This window comes from Equus przewalskii, chromosome 3, assembly GCF_037783145.1.
Source record: "Equus przewalskii isolate Varuska chromosome 3, EquPr2, whole genome shotgun sequence".
Taxonomy (NCBI): domain Eukaryota; kingdom Metazoa; phylum Chordata; class Mammalia; order Perissodactyla; family Equidae; genus Equus; species Equus przewalskii.
In genome coordinates this window covers 31109976-31123349 of record NC_091833.1, presented here as the reverse complement: position 1 = coordinate 31123349, position 13374 = coordinate 31109976, and the positions used below count along the sequence as shown (strand labels likewise).

Genomic DNA, 13374 nt, shown 5'->3' with positions numbered 1-13374 from the left:
CCAGGCAGAGAAGCTGAGGCCAGCGAGGGGACGTGGGTCATCTAGGTCACACACAGGAATGTGCCGTGGAATTCAGCTCCATGCCACTTCCCCCGTCAAATGGCTGTGACCTCTGGGCAGGGGTCCCTGCTCTTCGATGACTCAATCCGCAGGAATTCATGCACCGGGTACTTTCCTAAGAGGTGGGCTTATGCTGGCGGAGGAAAAGACACAGGTCTTGCCCCTGAGGAGATGATGATCCGGTGGGGAGATGAGCGAACAAGCAGGTGACCAAACGTCCTGACACTCACTGACCAGTCCGTCGATGTCGGGAAAAGCCCCCTGAGAGAGACAACAGGGCTAGGAACAGAGTGGGGTGAGGATTGACCAGGCTAGAAAAGACCTTCCAGGAGAGGCCAACAGGAGGTGCAAAGGCCCTGAGGTTGGAAGGAGTCTCCTGAGAAACACGTGGGGCACGTGTCTGGGCGAGGGTGTCAGCTGAGGCTGGAGAGGTTGACAGGAGCCAGATCACGTAGGACTCGGTGGCCGCGGAAGGAGTTTGGACTTTCTCCCCAGAGCTAAGGGAAACCCCAGAGAAGGGTGACAGGATCAGACCTGCATTTTGAAGATTGTGGGGAGGATATGGGCAAGCACGGGTCAGGGGCTGTGGCAGCAATCCCAAGAAAGCATCAAGGTCACAGCCACTTCCTGTCCCCAGGAAGAAGCTCCACTTGGGACAGGCCAGATTCCGGGACGCTGTGTGTGTATGTGTGTGTAGTGTGTGCATATCTTTGAGTGAGTGTGTGCATGTGTGTATGTGTGTGTAGCGTGTGAATGTGTATATCTGCATATATGTGTGTAGTGTGCGTATGAGTGTATATGTATGTTTATGAATATATGTATGTGCATAGTGTGTATATGTGTGTAGTGTGTATGTGTGTGTAGTGTGTATACGTGTGTAGATGTGTACATATCTTTGAGTGTGTGTGTAGTGTGTGAATGTGTATATGTGTATGTATGTATGTATGTGTGTATGTGTGTGTAGTGTGTATATGTGTGTACTGTGTGTGTGTAGTATGTGTATGTGTGTAGATGTGTGCATATTTTTGAGTGAGTGAGTGTGTGTGTGTGTGTGTGTGTGTGTGTTGGGAGGAGTGAGGGGCAGACAGGAGAGGTCACAGTTCAGTGGGTGGAGCTTGCTGAGGGGACAGAGGTCACGGGGCTGTGGGCTTGGTCTCTCCTCCCCGGGGTCCAGAGCTGGCCGGTGGGCTCCCTCTCCTGGGTGTGTGTGATCTGACCTGTCCTGGGCGGGATCAGCCACGCCACGAGCTCCTCTTCCTTCCTCTGGAGCTGCTGTGTGTGGCCTCCTGCCCGGGGACAGAAAGGCCCGGGTCCGGCCAGGGCCTGGCGCTGGGGAGAGCCAGGCCGAGCTACCGAAGGCCAGCCCCACCCACGACCGTAGGGAGCCTCGGGCCACGGTGCCCGCTGATACAGACGTCCCTCACCCCCTGTGCTGGCGCCACCTCTGGGGACCTCGAGGGGTGGAGAGAAGCCTAGGTCTCAACAGGATCTGGTTCTTGGGGGTCTCCTCCCCTGACGTCACCATAACTACATCCTGAAACCCCCACTGTCCCCAGCAAAGGTGTGGCTGCGTGTGTGTGTCTGGGAGCCCCAAATCCCCCCCACAGCTGTTCCGCATCAGTCTTGGCATCCTCTCCCCTTCCCCAAGCTGCTCAGAGACCCCTGTCCCCAGGCCAGAGCCAGGGCAGGTTACGGAATAGGCAGGCCCAGTGCAGAACAAAGACGTGGGGCCCTGTGTTCAACAATCGTGAAGTGTCTAGACGGCAGCAGCACGGGGGCCTCTGAGAGCCTGGAGCCCATTCAGAGCCTCGGGAGTGGGGGTCTGCCACCCAGCCATTTTCAGGGGAGGAAACGCCTCACAGCAAAAGAATTTCCCCGGAGCCTGGCCCCGACCTCTTCCTCTCATTCGTTCATTCGCTCGTTCCCTCATCACTCATCCATCATCGGGTTCTGAGCTCCTGACCTGCACCAAGTTCCGCGGGGGCCCCGAGACTGGAGATGTGCTGGTCCTGACTCCATGTGGCCTTGGACCAGGCCCCACACCAGGTTTCCATGACGCCCCCTCACCAGGCCTCCAGCACCTGCCCAGCCCAGAGCTCTCGGTGGGCTTCTCCTCTGGCACAGTCTGGGGGCCTGCGACTCAGTGGCTGAACACACTGTTCCCTGGGAGGGGTCCCCAGAGCAATGGGACCCAACATCATATCACTTTCTGACCCTTCACATCCCTCCTCTGTCCCCTACCCCAATCCCACTTCATCTCTCGCCTGTGTTGTCATCATCATTTTATAAAAGGAGGTATAACCCACATACAGTACAGTGCACATTCCTGAAGTGGGCAGATCTGCATGCCCGCTTGACTACCACCCCGGTCAAGATGTGGAGCATGCTCCGCCCCCGGGAAGGCCCCCTCTTCTGCCTTTTGTCCCCATTCCTTAGCTTTGCCCCCTGTTGGTTGTGACGTCTACGGAATCACACAGAATGCTCTCTCTTGTGTCTGGCTCGATGCTGTGGCTCTGGGATTCACCACGTTGATGGTCTGTGGTCCCTCCTTTTTATTGCTGCACAGACTCGCACCGTCTGCATACACCACAGCTGGTTCACCCGTTTCCTGGACATTTGTCTGTTTCCAGCTTTTTGCTGCCACTGTTCCTGTGTGAGCCTTTGTTTGCGTTTTTTGGGGTGAGTACCTAGAGGCAGGACTGCCGGGGCATAGGGAAGGCACCGGTGGAAGTTTATTAGAAACGGCACTTCATCTGGGTGTCTGCGCCCGCCTCCTGGCTGGCCCCCTCCCAGCCCCCTGACACCGGCCATCTCTCTCCATCCAAAGCTGGCCGGGTCGCCCCTCAGCTTGGAATGCTTTGAAGGCAGCCCCTGCCTTTAGGGGAAAAGGTCAACCTCAGCAGCCCCACAGGGCCCCCCACCAGCAGCCCTGCGTATCTCTGGCTTTCTCCCACCTTGAATCTCACATTCCAGCCTTATCAAAGGCCCACACTTCCCTGCACGCACGCACATCCTTTCTGCCCTCCTGCACGAACTGTCCTTTCTGCCCAAGCGCGCGCCCTCCATCCCCCTCCTCCCGCGGCCACCTGGTGCAGGACCTCACTAGAGCATCTTGGCGACCTCCTGACCTCTCCCAGGCCTGGACCAGCGTCTCTGGCCCACATCTGCCCGCCGCCTCTGAGCGGCCTTTTCTGGGGCTTCTTGGGGCACACCAGGTCTGCATCGTGGTGGAGATGCCGTCCAGACAGGGCAGGAAGAGGAGCTTTTTCTCCCAGCTGCATCCTTGCAGCCGGCAGGATGTCTCACATGCAGGGAGCCTTGGTCAACATGCAGCAGAGGAACCGACGAGGCCGAGTCTGGGTGGACACACGCGGAGGTGTAACTTCCACGGGGTACAGCGCACACATCCTAAGTGTGCAGCTTGATGAGTTTTTGTAGGTGCGCACGCCCGTGTGGACACCACCCAGGTCAAAACGTGGACACGCACAGCTCTCCGTCTGATTTCTGTTCCCATAGATTGGTGTTGCCTGTTCTTGGATGGACACAAAGGAATTGCACAGAATGTTCTCTCTCGTGTCTGCCTTCTCTTGCTCAGTCCAGACCCCTGCACCTGAGTCTCTCTGCCTGGAGGGCTGGCACCTTGGGCAGCCCCAGGCCATCAGTTCCTTCTCTCTCCCAAGATTTCTCTTCCCACTTCTCGTTTCCATCCTCAGCCTCTTCCTTGTATTATCAGCAAGTCATCCTTGAATTCAGGGACCCTGTGCCACTGCCCGGCCCCGTCCCGCTCACCGAGGGTCCCCGAGTGCTCTGTCCAGCCCTCCCTTTCTTGCCACATCCTTTCTTTGCAAACCACCTGGCCTTTGAGTCACTGCAAAGTCTGGCCCACATGTGTCACCTCGGTCCACCTGGCACCCCCTGGGCTTGTTGGTGATAACACAGCAAGACACTTTATATCTGTCAGGGGGTCTTACAGGTCAGCCCAGTCCGTGCTGTGAATTCTCAAAGTGGGGTCCCCAGACCTGCAGCGTCAGCACCGCCTGGGAACTTAGAAGAGCAGGCTCTCGGGCGCCCATCCCACCGCCCAGGAGCAACACGCTGCGTCTTTCCTTTCCTCTCCCATTCACGGTGCTTCTGACCCCAGAGCGGGTGGTGTTCCCACACCCACCAATTCTACACACCAGCCGGGGTCCTCCACTTCGATTTGACTCCGACACCACCCAGAGATGGTGTAGACCCTACGATTAAGAGCCCTGTCCCACAAGACTTCCCGCTCCCCTCTCATTTCAGATGCCAGTCGCACGTAGTGGGGCCCCAGGCCACCGGCACTTCTGTCCCACTTGGCTACAAATCAGAGGTCCCCACGGCCCCCTCCTTAGGCTTGCTGACTCGTAGAGCAGCTCACAGACCCAGGAAAGCAGTTTCTTACTATTGCTGATTTATGACGAAGGCTATTTTAACGGATACAGGTGAACAGCCAGATGAAGAGACACACAGGTGAGGTCTGGAAGGGTCCGGGGCACAGGAGCTTCTGTCCCCGGGGAGCTGGGGTGCGTCACGCTGCTGGCATGTGGATGTGCTCCCCAGCCTGGCAGCTCTGCAGACCCCATCCTGGAGGGGTTTTTACGGAGGCTTCCTCATGTAGGCATGATCAATTATTAACTCAGTCTCCAACCCCTCTCCCCTCCCCGGAGGAAAAAAACTCCACACTTCTAATCACACTCTATCTGGTGACCAGTCCCCATCATCCTGAAGCTGGCCGGGAGCCCAGCCAGAGTCACCTCATTGGAGCAAAAGATGCTCCTCTCACCCAGGATGTTGTAAGAGAACTGGGAGCTCCGTGTCAGGAACTGGGGTCAAAGATCAACTGTTTGAATTAAAGATGCTCCTAGCACCTTTACTGTTTAGGAAATTACGTAGGTTTTAGGAGCTCTGGTCAGGAGACGGGGATGCCCACCAAAATGTGTATTTCTTATTATATCACAATGTCAAACTCACTGAGTCAGAAGCTCGGGGGTGGGGCTGGGCCATCTGTGTTCCCACAAACCCTCCAGGGGTTCTGAGGTAGCTCAGGAGTGAGGACCGCCCGGCATGTGAGTGTGTCGGCGATGAACCGATCGAAATGGGAACATCACTTTCTCTGAGTGGAAGCATGCTGTCATCATAGAACGTGCCAAGGGGCTGGGGTGTGGGCTGACGTGGTCTGCTGTGTAATCACAGCGCCAGCCCGAGCCTCCTAGGCACACCGGCCCATTCCCAGCCGGCCGCCCTGCTCAGTGCTGGTGAGCTTTTAGACGGGCATGTCCCTGCCCCACATGGAGGGTGCGTGGACCCCAAGGTGTCCCTGTCTGCCCCAGAGTGGGGGCCTGGCCTGCCGCTGACTTCCCATTGGCTCCTCCCGATCTGTTCTCTACCTTCTCTGTCCTGCCCTGAGCCACATGAGGCTGGGGCCCCAGCCAGCTGGCTTCCTGTTGGGTCTGGTCAATGGGAGACAGTGGCAGGAGGTCAGAGGGCAGGAGGAGAGAGTGGGCAGGCAGTGGGGTGCTGGCAAACGCTTAACAACCAGCTCTGGGGGGCGCTGGGGCGTCAGCGCCTGGCTCAGGGTGTGCTGGCGACATCTGGGGATCCACAGACCCCTCGACCAGGATCCAGCTGGTCTCAGTGGGAACAGCCCTTCTGGTTGGTTCTACAGGAAGCCTGGTTTCAGGTGTTTCTGCCTTCCTGTTTCCACCCTGACTCATCTGCTGCCCCAGTGCAGGGGGAGCAGCATTTCCCCAACTCACCGACCACACCCCGTTCCTCGGGGGGCATCTTGCAAAACTGGTGCTCCCGGGAACACACTTTGGGAAGACTTGGGTAGACGTTTACCTAAATAACTCTGGTCACCCTTAAAGGCCAGGAGGCGAGGGACTCAGTGACTCAGGGATGATGGTTGGGGCTCAGAGGTCTGGGAGGCCACAGGACACCAGCAGCTCGACCTCTCAGCCTGGCTACCCACAGTAATCACCCAGGACCGTCTGCAGAGATGTTGATTTAACTGGCATGGGGTGTGCCCCGGGCACTGGGGTTTTTAAAAATTTCCCAGGTGCTTCCCATGGGCAGCCAGGCTTGAGAGACACTGCTCTAGAGCTGCGACCAGCAGGAGGGGGAAGAGGATGGACCTTCTTTACTGCAATCTTGGGTCACATTAATAAAGGTATCATCTCCAGAATGTAGGGTGTGATGGTCCTGCTTGATTTGGCGCTAGTTAACAATGTTTGTTTCTGAGTCCCATGTCTTAACAGGAACACCTGGAAATTGGAAAAAGTTCAGAAAAGAGGAATGCAAATGGCGAGAACACTCAAGATGGGGTCTTGAGGGGATCGCGCTGGGCCTGGAAGACCTCACAGACAGATCGGCATTCCCCAGAGCAGAGGAAACAGGTTCAGGGCGCGTCATTTGCCACATTCACCCTCAGCTCTTTTGATTTAGGGCTGATCCTTGAAGCCACTCTGGTTTCTCCGTCTTACTGCTCAGGAGCTCCCAGGAGAGACTCACCGAGGGTGGGACTTGTGGGTGGGAAGTGGGGAGAACCGAGGCTGAGAGGTGGTGCCCTGGCGGGGAGCAAGGGGTGATTCATTCCACGACGGTCAATGATTCTCCAAGGAGACCAGCTAGTCCGGGCATGATTCAAGGAGTTCACGCTTATTTAGAGGTGGGGGAGCGAGGAATGGGGTCAGGATGAGTGGGCGGGTGGATGCTGGCAGCGGGGCTGTGTCCCCGGAGGTCAGGCTGCCACGAGGGACCTTGCTGTCCTTGCTCACTGCTGGATTCCCAGCCCCAGGAGGGTTTCACAGAACAAATGAGGTCTCAGAAGAGTAAGAAGCCTGGATGTGGGGGAAAGATGGGCTGGCAGGGAAGGCCTCTCTGAAGAAGTGACATTCCCACTGAGATCCCAAGAATGGGTGGGGAGCCAGCACGGGAAGAGCATTCCAGGCAGAGAGGACAGCACGGGTAAAGGCCCTGGGGCTGCTTGGTGTGCATGAGGGTGGCAGTGGGACAGAGAGCACTAAACTCCGGGGCTGAGGAATGGTGGATGTTGAGAGGTGGGCAGAAAGCACCGAACACATAGCACTCTGAGAGGAACTTGCCTCAGGGGCCACTTCCCAGCTGGGTGACCTGGGGTGAGTGACTTAACCACTCTGGGCCTGAGTTTCATCATGGATAAAATGGGGATAAAAATAGCAACCCGGGGGCCACCTGGTGGCCTAGCAGTTGGGTTCCCATGCTCCGCTTCCATGGCCCGGGGTTCGCCAGTTCAGATCCCGGGTGCGGACCTACGCACCGCCTGTCAAGCCATGCTGTGACAGGCGTGCCACATATAAAGTAGAGGTAGATGGGCACGGATGTTAGCTCAGGGCCAGTCTTCCTCAGCAAAAAGAGGAGGATTGGTGGCAGCTGTTAGCTCAGGGCTAATCTTCCTCAAAAAAAAAAAAAAAAGCAAGCAACCCACACAGGACTGGGGATGGCACAGTACTGGGAGCTGGGCCTGGCACATGGTAAGCCCCCCAGAAGCGCTAGCTGCCACTATTGTTATTATCACTGTTATGGACGGAGGAACCCATAACAGGAGATAGAGCCAGGCCCAGAAGAAAGAAAGCAGCCTGGAGGGCAGGCCCGGGGTTCCGATCTTTTCCTTCCCACTCCTCGCCCCCACCTCTCCCTGCACCACTTCCCCACCCCCCGATCCGGAAGAGTCTGTGGCTGGCGGAGGCCCCGGGCGTGGATGCCGTCCAGGCCCCACATGGGAGCATCTGTGTCTCCAACAGTGTGGCCACATCCTAGAGAGAGGGCTCGAGTGCCCGGCTGCCCCTGCGGGTGGCTCTGAACAGGAGGGGGCTGGCGAGTGGCCCAGGGAGGCGTGGTGACAGCCAGGGGGCCACAGGGGCCGAGCAGGGGCTGCGAGGGCAGCAGGGCTGCGTCCCCGAGCCTGGGGACACAGCGTTGCTCTGCGTCCTGCTCCCGGCTCTGGCAGGGCCTGGGCTGGGCGGGCAGTGACGGGCAAGGGCAGGAGCGGCCGGGCGGAGCCAGGGACTCGGGGCTCAGGGACCCTGCGCCAGGAAGCCCTTCCTGCCAGGACGCCCCCGGTCGCTGCGCCCACTTCCAGCTGTGCTGAGGCAAGCCTGGCTCCTCGCGCTCCACCCCCGACCCACTGGCAGGTCCCAGCTGGCCACCTGCAGACACACCTGGAGTCGGACCAGCCTGCACCACCCCCGCGGCCGCCCGTCCCTGCCCTGTTTGGCTGCAAAGCCTCCTGACTTGATGGGGCGTCCTCACCAGGCTTGCTCTGACCACAGCCATCCTCCGTGCAGCAGCTGGGACAACCACACACTGCACAGAGCCAGGTGGTGTACCCAGCCCGTTGATGACTGCCTCCTCACCTGGGTATTAACCAGTCCTCTCTGACCTGGTGTCACCTGTCTGGCCTCCTCTCCCACTTCTGCTTCCCACCCTTCCTCTTGGGGCCCCTTGCTGCTCTCAGCAGGCTCCCACCACAGGGCCTTTGCACCTGCTGTTCCCAGGGCCTAGAACACTCTTCCCTCAGAAGTGCACGTGACTTGTTTCCTCAATTCATTCGATCTCTGCTCAAATGTCTTCTCAGTGAGGCCAGAGCAGCCCCAGTAAAGTACTAACTCGGACCCTCCTTAACCAGCTAAGTTTCTCTACACAGCCCTCACCGCTAATTTACATACTTCACGCTTACTTGTTCATTTGTTTGTCTGAATCCCCACACTGGGATGCAAGTTCCTGGAGGGGAGGGTGCTTTCTGTTCTGTTCCCTGGTGGATCTCAAGCCTCGTACAGGGCCTGGGGCACAGCAGGTGCTCAATAAATAGCACTGCATGAAACGAGCCACAAGCATTCCTTAAGCAAGAGACCACCACCCCTAGGACCACGGTCTCCTGGGCTCCTTCTTCTGGGACTGACCTTTCTGTCCCTGGAGACACAACGTCAGGAGAGGGGTCATCTCCCGCAGGGCACCTTCAAACCCCTGGCTGGGGTTTCCCTCTGGCGGAGCCCAGGAGAGCAGAAGAGTGGGAGGCAGGAGGCCGGAGCTGGGCTTCCTTCTGGCCAGGGCACTGGGGCGGGTCACATCTCATTCACTGGCCAGCAGGGGCTGGTGCTCTGCGCCGGCAAGGGCCGGGAGCACCGGGGTCTCTCCAGGGACTTGGCATCTCAAATACTCGGGATGTCTGCTCTTCCAGCCCCTCCCTCCCCGCCATTCTAACATTAGGTGCTTGGGGAGCGGCCGGAGTACGTAATCGGGTTGCTGGTCCAGCGCACGAACCGTCACAGTGCAAACCGCCTGCATCTCCGAGTCGCTGTGGAGACACCATCCCACGCTGGAGAGAGGAACAGGAGTGGTGGGCTGAATGGTGGTCCCCGAAAGATGTGCGCAAGGCCTAACCCCAGGAGCCTGTGAAGACGACCTTCCTGGGAAAAAGGCGCTTTGCAGAGTAATCAAGTTAAGGATCTTGAGACGAGATGATCCTGGATTTAGCGCGGGCCCGAAATCCAAGGGTTCTTACAAGAGGGAGATCTCACAGACGCAGGCCAGGCCATGGGACCTGGAGGCAGAGACGCCAGGGCACGCAGCCACCGCCCAGGACCGCCTGGGGGCCAGGAGCAGGAAGAGGCGGGAGGGACCCGCCCCCCCCACACCCCAACCCAGCCTCTGGAGCAAGTGGGGATCCAAGATGGGAGAGGATGAATTTCTGTTGCATCAGTCCCCTAGTTTGTGATGATTCATCACAGCGGCCCCAGGAAAACCCCCCAGGAGGGAGTGCAGGGGCTCGAAACCTGGCTGAGGGTGACTTCGCTGAGGATTACCTTCCCTCCCAAGTTTCAGGTTTGGGCTTTGTGGGCTTCCGCCCAGCTGTGCACCGGCTCCTGGGAGCTGGGGAGGCGGGGCGTGCCTAGGCACAGAGGCGGCTCAGGGGTGTGGTTGGTGGCGCCTCCTCCTGGATCCGGGCACCTGATCCCTCTGGGAGAACATCCTGGGCCTGGAGTTTGCCCAGGGTGGAGTCGCCCAAGGGCAGAGAGCAAAGGGCAGCACGAGGTGCAGCCTGGCCCTGCTGACCCTCCCAGCCATGGCTGTGACCTTGAAGCCCCAGGAGCTTTGCTGTCAGCCCTGGAGGCTGTTTAGAACAGGAAAACAGACTGCACGGAAGGGATGTTCTACCGTCACGGGCGAGGGGCCTCGAGCATATCCGAGTGCACACAGACGCGTGCGGCTCCCCAGGAAGGCGGTGGGAGGACGCCACGAGGCCAGGGATGGGAAGGGGGGCACATTTGCAGACCGCTCCCCACCCCGCGGAGCTCAGCATGTCACCTGCATTACGTTACGGAGCCTCTCAGCATGCCCATGAGGGAGCTGCACTTGGAGGCATTTTACAGACGAGAAACTGAGGCAACGTGACCTTCCCAAGGTGAGCCCCACAGTAAGCGGCAGGCCTGGGGTCAGAGCCCACAGGACCCCAGTCTTGGCCGAGCAGCTGAGAAGGCTTAAAAGGGGCTCCTGACCAGCCAAGGGCATAGGAGTGTGGGGAGCAGAGGCCAAGGGCTCGGGGCTGGGAGCAGAGGCCAAGGGCCCTGGGGGAGCAGAGGCCAGGGGCTCAGGGGAGCAGGGCCAAGGGCTCAGGGGAGCAGAGGCCAAGGGCCCTGGGGGAGCAGAGGCCAAGGGCTCAGGAGAGCAGGGCCAAGGGCTCAGGGGAGCAGAGGTCAAGGGCCCTGGGGGAGCAGAGGCCAAGGGCTCAGGGGAGCAGGGCCAAGGGCTCAGGGGAGCAGAGGCCAGGGGCTCAGGGGAGCAGGGCCAAGGGCTCAGGGGAGCAGAGGCCAGGGGCTCAGGGGAGCAGAGGCCAGGGGCTCAGGGGAGCAGAGAGAGAGAGGAGAGCAGGGCTGGACAAGCAGTCAAGGACAAGGGCCAGTGGAGCCTGGACACTGCCCGGCCCAGCGGTGCGCTCTCATGGTGAAACTGGGATGACCAGGACTGGCGGGACTGGACTGCTGCCAGGGATCTGATTCAGGGCTGGGGTGGGGGCTGGGGGAACAGGCACGAACATCTGAGAAACAGAAGGAGCTTGGTGAGGCCTCAGTGTCCCCCGTCGTGGCAGGCGGATGGCCCCTTGGGCCTCCGTGCGGGGTCTGGAGTTCCTCTGCAGAACTGGCGGGAGGCCCACAGCATGGAGCGCACCATCTCCTGGGGGCTAGCCCACCGTGTGTCAGGCTCTGGCCCGACCCCGGAGACTCCGAGTCACAAACCTAAGACTATCTGTGGCCCGAGGTGCCCAGGTCGGCCTGCCACCGAGCCCAGGGGAGAGCCACAGGTCCAGAAGGACAGAGGCAGGAGGGGACAGCTGCCCCTGGCTGTCCTGTCCCCCGCCCCCGCAAGTGGCAGGCAGGTGGGGAGCAGCAAAGGGCTGCTCCCTGAGGAGGTGGTGTTGGGAGTCAGCGAGGGGCTGGCGCCCTGAGGAGAGCCCCGCACCCGGGCCTGTTGACGATGGCCCACGACGTGTTTTGAGCACCTTCCACATTGGAGGCGTGTGCTAGGGCCTCCCACAGAAAAGGAGCTCTGTCAGCCTGCCAGCAGCTCTGCGTGGGAGGGACCCGCGTTAGCCCATTTTACTGCTGGGGAGACGGAGGCTCAGGGGTTCCAGCACTTTCCTGGGATCCCACGACGGCAAGTGTGGGGCAGGGGCTCCCATCCAGGCCGCCCGACTCCACAGCCCACATGCTTAACCGTCCTCACTCCAGGGCCAGAAGGCCAGAGGGCCTGGCCACTGCCCCTCTGGAGCCCCCTCCTCCTCTCTGGCCACACCAGGCCCCACACCAGACCCTGTTGCTGCCCACCGCGGGCCCCTCCTTACCTGATGACGAACAGGCTGGGTGCTGTGGGGCTGACAGGGGACCAGCACTGGCCAGGAGGAGCAGGCACAGTGGAGTTGGCCCTCCCCGGGGGGACTAGCCCCCCTCCAACTTAGATGTGGCAGCTGGAGAGGTGGGGGACCAGAGGCCAGGCCGGCCTGTTTGTCGCATCACAAAGTCCTGCTCTGGGCTGGCTGGGGGCTCCTGTCAGCAGTGGGACGTCTTAGAGAGGCTCTGTCCCCGGGTCCTGGCCGGGCCCAGCTCCCTCTCGCTGCAGAGGCTCCACCAGAGTATCGGCAGCCTCAGTGGCTGCACCTTGCAAACAGGCAGGCACCCCCTGCTCCAGGCGTGGCCCGGGGCCCAGGGCCGAAGCTCTGTGGGACTCGGTCTCCTCGTCTGTGGTGTGGGAGCGGACCAGGGTACCAGGCCTGTGGGCATCCTGGGCGTCTCAGACAGGCGGCTCTCCACCCTGGGGACAGGCCAGGTGTCCTCTCTTTACTTGGCCTTTCTAGACAGAACTGCAAAAGGAGAACCAAGGTCACACCTCATTCAGAAAGGAGGCCGCTGGAGCCAGCAGGGCCCAGAAGCACGGCCACCACCCAAGCAGCTGGCCCAAAGGCGGAAGTGAGAATGGCCGGGCGGAGGGGGAGGCCGCCCAGACTCCAGGATCACCGCGGCCCCTCGGAAGGGCCTGCCAATCATCTCATCCAACCTTTCCAAACTTGCCAGCAGCCAGAGGCTTTTGATTAAAAAAAAATCTCACCTGGAATACCAGTATGAAAAATTCTACGTTGAAAAAATTATTTTAGTGGTTTACATCTGTTTTATAACTTAAGAAGGACACATTTACTTGTAAATTCAGGAATGGCCACACAGCTCATAAGTGATGGGGCCAGGACTAGGACCTGTATCTGGGTTCAAATAAAATATGTCCTGGCCTTGATCCTCATCAATAGTCCTTTGCAATGATGAAATGGAAAGCAACAACGGTATAGAGCCACTATATATGCCCGAAGGTCATCAATGCAACACAGAGGACTGAACAGAGTCACGGCCGGGATCCTGTGGCCGGCCGGCGAGTTAGCGTGAGAAATGAAGTCAGGCGTATATAATTCAGAAGCTGCACCCACGCCGCGGGAGCTACGCGGTGTCCTGCAATCATCCTGGATTTCTGCTGGCGGGAAGGAGGGACCTGACAATTGGATGGATGTCCTTCCCTCTCACCTAATCTCGTCTACCTTCTGCTCAAGTCCACCCCGTGCTCTGAAGCCATGTTCATGTCTGGCGGCGTCAGCACGACCCGCCAACCTGCCCGGCACTGGGGCTCTCTGGTCTTTTGATTCCAGGACGTAAAGCAAGAGGTGTGGGGAGTGTTGCTCTGGGGCTCGATTGCTGTCAGGGCGCGAGTGGAGGT

General features: G+C 59.4%; 1 protein-coding gene across 8 annotated transcripts in view; it reads right to left on the bottom strand.

Annotated features, from left to right (window-relative positions):
* The window catches only part of OSGIN1 (oxidative stress induced growth inhibitor 1), a 33677-nt gene extending 21579 nt beyond the window's left edge, over window positions 1-12098 (bottom strand). For all 8 annotated transcript variants that reach the window (XM_070612385.1, XM_070612387.1, XM_070612388.1 and 5 more), the window contains exon 1: window positions 11963-12098. The gene's annotated coding sequence lies outside the window, so the exon portion shown is untranslated. The remainder of the gene's footprint in view (window positions 1-11962) is intronic.
* Window positions 12099-13374: the final 1276 nt, after the last annotated feature.